General features: G+C 39.5%; 1 long non-coding RNA gene across 1 annotated transcript; it reads right to left on the reverse strand.

The window, feature by feature from the left end:
- Nucleotides 1–3,838: 3,838 nt before the first annotated feature.
- On the reverse strand, nt 3,839–4,974 carry LOC113055678 (uncharacterized). Its single transcript, XR_003277554.1, has 3 exons — nt 4,866–4,974; nt 4,616–4,668; nt 3,839–4,399 (listed from the first exon to the last, which is right to left on the reverse strand). It is a non-coding gene; the product is annotated as an uncharacterized LOC113055678 (long non-coding RNA).
- Between the last annotated feature and the right edge of the window lie 914 nt (nt 4,975–5,888).

Here is a 5,888-nt window from a genome sequence, read left to right on the forward strand (position 1 = left end):
TAATTTGGAAAACAGTGTCTCAATAATGCAAAATGATAGTTGAAGGCAGTTCATCATTGAATTCAGTTATGTCATCTCTGTTCAGTTAAATAGTGTCTGTGCATTTATTTCCAATCAAGTCAATGATATCGCTGTAGATGAAGTGACCCCAACTAAGCAAGCCAGAGGCAACAGCGGCAAGGAACCGAAACTCCATCGGTGACAGAATGGAGAAAAAAACCTTGGGAGAAACCAGCCTCAGTTGGGGGGCCAGTTCTCCTCTGACCAGACGAAACCAGTAGTTCAATTCCAGGCTGCAGCAAAGTCAGATTGTGCAGAAGAATCATCTGTTTCCTGTGGTCTTGTCCTGGTGGTCCTCTGAGACAAGGTCTTTACAGGGGATCTGTATCTGGGGCTCTAGTTGTCCTGGTCTCCGCTGTCTTTCAGGGCAGTAGAGGTCCTTTCTAGGTGCTGATCCACCATCTGGTCTGGATACGTACTGGATCCGGGTGACTGCAGTGACCCTCTAATCTGGACACAGACTGGATCTGGTGGCCATGGTGACCTCGGAACAAGAGAGAAACAGACAAATATTAGCGTAGATGCCATTCTTCTAATGATGTAGAAAGTACGGTGTTATGTGAAGTGTTTCTGGTTCCGGTTTACCTAATTAATGCAGCCTAAAAATCCTTTAATGGATTTGGATATTAAAAGCATATTAGTATGTTATGTGTATGCCAGGTTAAAGAGATGGGTCTTTAATCTAGATTTAAACTGCAAGAGTGTGTCTGCCTCCCGAACAATGTTAGGTAGGTTATTCCAGAGTTTAGGCGCCAAATAGGAAAAGGATCTGCCGCCCGCAGTTGATTTTGATATTCTAGGTATTATCAAATTGCCTGAGTTTTGAGAACATAGCGGACGTAGAGGAGTATAATGTAAAAGGAGCTCATTCAAATACTGAGGTGCTAAACCATTCAGGGCTTTATAAGTAGCAATATTTTAAAATCTATACGATGTTTGATAGGGAGCCAGTGCAGTGTGGACAGGTCCAGGGCTAATATGGTCATACTTCCTGGTTCTAGTAAGAACTCTTGCTGCTGCATTTTGGACTAGCTGTAGTTTGTTAACCAAGCGTGCAGAACAACCACCCAATAAAGCATTACAATAGTCTAACCTTGAAGCCATAAATGCATGGATTAACATTTCTGCATTTGACATTGAGAGCATAGGCCGTAATTTAGATATATTTTTGAGATGGAAAAATGCAGTTTTACAAATGCTAGAAACGTGGCTTTCTAAGGAAAGATTGCGATCAAGTAGCACACCTAGGTTCCTAACTGATGACGAAGAATTGACAGAGCAACCATCAAGTCTTAGACAGTGTTCTAGGTTATTACAAGCAGAGTTTTTAGGCCCTATGATTAACACCTCTGTTTTTTCTGAATTTAGCAGTAAGAAATTACTCGTCATCCAATTTTTTATATCGACTATGCATTCCATTAGTTTTTCAAATTGGTGTGTTTCATCGGGCTGCGAGGAACTATAGAGCTGCGTATCATCAGCATAACAGTGAAAGCTAACACCATGTTTCCTGATGATATCTCCCAAGGGTAACATATAAAGCGTGAAGAGTAGCGGCCCTAGTACTGAGCCTTGAGGTACTCCATACTGCACTTGTGATCGATATGATACATCTTCATTCACAGCTACGAACTGATGGCGGTCATATAAGTACGATTTAAACCATGCTAATGCACTTCCACTGATGCCAACAAAGTGTTCAAGTCTATGCAAAAGAATGTTGTGGTCAATTGTGTCAAACGCAGCACTAAGATCCAATAAAACTAATAGAGAGATACACCCACGATCAGATGATAAGAGCAGATCATTTGTAACTCTAAGGAGAGCAGTCTCAGTACTATGATACGGTCTAAATCCTGACTGGAAATCCTCACATATACCATTTTTCTCTAAGAAAGAATATAATTGTGAGGATATCACCTTTTCTAGTATCTTGGACAGAAAAGGGAGATTTGAGATTGGTCTATAATTAACAAGTTCTCTGGGGTCAAGTTGTGGCTTTTTTATGAGAGGCTTAATAACAGCCAGTTTGAAGGTTTTGGGGACATATCCTAATGACAATGAGGAATTAATAATAGTCAGAAGAGGACCTATGACTTCTGGAAGCACCTCTTTTAAGAGCTTAGATGGTATAGGGTCTAACATACATGTTGTTGGTTTAGATGATTTAACAAGTTTATACAATTCTTCCTCTCCTATAGTAGAGAATGAGTGGAACTGTTCCTCAGGGGGTCTATAGTGCACTGTCTGATGTGATACTGTAGCTGACGGCTGAATGGTTGCTATTTTATCTCTTATAGTATCGATTTTAGAAGTAAAGTAGTTCATAAAGTCATTACTGTTGCGGTGTTGGGAAATGTCAACACTTGTTGAGGCTTTATTTTTCGTTAATTTAGCCACTGTATTGAATAAATACCTGGGGTTATGTTTGTTTTCTTCTAAAAGAGAAGAAAAGTAATCAGATCTAGCAGTTTTTAATGCTTTTCTATAGGATATGCTACTTTCCCGCCAAGCAATACGAAATACCTCTAGTTTTGTTTTCCTCCAGCTGCGCTCCATTTTTCGGGCTGCTCTCTTTAGGGTGCGAGTATGCTCATTATACCATGGTGTCAAACTGTTTTCCTTAACCTTCCTTAAGCGTAAAGGAGCAACTGTATTTAAAGTGCTAGAAAAGAGAGAGTCCATAGTTTCTGTTACATCATCAAGTTGTTCTGAGGTTTTGGATATGCTAAGGAATTCGGATACATCAGGAAGATAACTTGGCTGAATAATTTCAACACTATCAACATCAATTCCATGTGACAGTATTAAATCTAGAGTATGATTTCGACAATGAGTAGGTCCTGAAACATGTTGTCTAACACCAATAGGGTTCAGAATGTCTATAAATGCTGATCCCAATGCATCTTTTTCATTATCGACATGGATATTAAAATCACCAACTATTAAGACTTTATCTGCAGCCAGAACTAACTCGGATGTAAAATCACGAAACTCTTTAATAAAGTCTGTATGGTGCCCTGGTGGCCTGTATACAGTAGCCAGTACAAACATAACAGGGGATTTATCATTAACATTGGTTTCTCTGGATAATGTTATATGAAGCACTATTACTTCAAACGAGTTATACTTGAAGCCAGCCCTCTGAGAAATCCTGAAAACGTTGTTATAAATTGAAGCAACTCCTCCCCCTTTGCCTTTTAGACGCGTTTCGTGTTTATAACAATAATCTTGGGGGGTGGACTCATTTAAAATAATGTAATCATCAGGTTTTAGCCAAGTTTCTGTCAAACAGAGCACATCTATATTATGATCAGTTATCATATTATTTACAAAAAGTGTTTTCGTAGAAATGGATCTGATATTCAATAAGCCAATCTTTATCATTTGTTTATCCATATTGCATTTGTTTATTATTTGTTGAACCTCAATTAAAATGTTAACCTTAACTTGGTTTGAACGTTTTTTGTATTTTCTAGTTCGGGGAACAGACACAGTCTCTATAGTGTGATATCTAGGTGAAAGAGTCTCTATGTGCTGAGAATTAACTGACCTCTGTGACGGGAGGCAGCTAGCAGACGGTCGGTTTAGCCAGTCTGTCTGCTTCCTGACCTGGGCCCCAGTTAGTCAAGTATAAACACTAAGATTATGTGCCATATTTCTAGACAGAAGAGTGGCGCCACCCCAGGAGGGATGAAGACCATCTCTTTTAAACAGGTCAGGTCTGCCCCAAAAGCTCGTCCAATTGTCTATGAAACCTATGTTATTCTGTGGGCACCACTTAGACATCCAGCCATTGAGTGATGACAATCTGCTATGCATCACCACGGTAAGCAGCGAGGGGACCATAGCATATTACATTGTCTGACATCGTGCTTGCAAGTTCACACACCTCTTTAAAGTTATAGATCATCAGACAATATTTGTGGAATTACTCTTAACTAGTTTATGGAAAATGTTGGATGAACATACCCTGCTCACAAAAGTGAGGCAGGCCATTCCCATCCACCACAACAGCTTTTGTTGGTGGAATAGGCTCTAGGTAGCCATGAAATATTGCCATCCTATCATGGAAGATTTGCCTCCTGTGGATCTCTTTGTCACACTTGCCACAGAGGTATTCGAAGTCCAGTGGGACACACTCCAAACATCGAATCACGGCCTGCACCTCATGGCATCATGGCTCTCTGTGCCGAGAGTTTGGCTTCAAGGAGTACTGGCCTTGCTTCCTTTGCTCTTACTCCAGCGAGTAACTGACATTGTGTCCACGTTGTGTCTGCTGTTGCCACTGGAACTTCAAGAGAGGCAAGAGTACCCCTTAACTCTTGAAGATGATTTTCTGAAAAATAAAACAACTATTTAACCATCTGTATGTTGTGGGAACGCATTATACAAATTCAGTTTGACCAAGGAACACATTGTCCATTCAGTTGGTTGAATGCTTTTTGACTTGTCCATGGTAAAACCTTAATGGTGTTACAGTAAAAACATTATAAAGTTATAGCCCCCCCCCCCCAACACACACACACAGTTGCGTATAAGGAGACATACTCACCAAGACTTGCAGTCCTTCTACCTGGACTTCCTCACTCACTGGGTTCACGGAAGCTGCAGAGGCAAATGTTTTGGGTTATCTATTCTATCAGCCTCTTGAAGTATCACACATTTTAGTTTGTAATAGTGCCCCAAATAATCCAACATACATCTGTCAAATAGGGTTAACATAACACCATATTTCCGCCCACTGACATTTTGTTAATAATCATTATTATTTAACCATGATAGAAGTGAAGTACACAATAAACCTGATGCATGTGTTGGTGATTTTTGACGTTTGTGACGTCGCTTTTTGTGACCACTTGATTTGTGGCTGCTCTGTTTCTCCTTTTTTTTTTGAGGAACGGAAGGGTTTCCCATTGCAGCCTGTATAACAAAAACAGCAACATCTTCAGATACAATATCAAGATTGTAAAGTTATACTTTTCATTGGATTACTCAAACAACAGCAATAGCAAATTTCATACAATTGTGAGTAAGCTAATAACAATTGGTCTCATCTGGGCATCAAGGAGTAGCGCATGACTGATTTCTGCAGCCATGTGGCCCCTGACCTCAACGGGATCGGCAAAAAGCATTGGATTTCTGGGCATGGCTGGACAATTGACACACAACACAGATACACAAAATACAGTGTAAAAGTTTTAATAGTTGGTGATTTTAATATCCATGTTGATAATGAAAAAGATGCATTGGGATCAGCATTTATAGACATTCTGAACTCTATTGGTGTTAGACAACATGTTTCAGGACCTACTCATTGTCGAAATCATACTCTAGATTTAATACTGTCACATGGAATTGATGTTGATAGTGTTGAAATTATTCAGCCAAGTGATGATATCTCAGATCATTATTTAGTTCTGAGCAAACTTCATATAGCCAAAATTGTAAATTGTACTTCTTGTTACAAGTATGGAAGAACCATCATTTCTACCACAAAAAATTGCTTTTTAAGTTATCTTCCTGATGTATCCAAATTCCTTAGCATATCCAAAACAACTTGATGATGTAACAGAAACTCTGGGCTCTCTCTTTTCTAGCACTTTAAATAAAGTTGCTCCTTAAGGAAGGTTAAGGAAAACAGTTTGACACCATGGTATAATTAGCATACTCGCACCCTAAAGAGAGCAGCCCGAAAAAGGGAGCGCAGCTGGAGGAAAACAAAACTAGAGGTATTTCGTATTGCTTGGCGGGAAAGTAACCTATCCTACAGAAAAGCATTAAAAACTGCTAGATCCGATTACTTTTCTTCTCTTTTAGAAAAAAAC

This window comes from Carassius auratus, chromosome 36, assembly GCF_003368295.1.
Source record: "Carassius auratus strain Wakin chromosome 36, ASM336829v1, whole genome shotgun sequence".
NCBI lineage: Eukaryota > Metazoa > Chordata > Actinopteri > Cypriniformes > Cyprinidae > Carassius > Carassius auratus.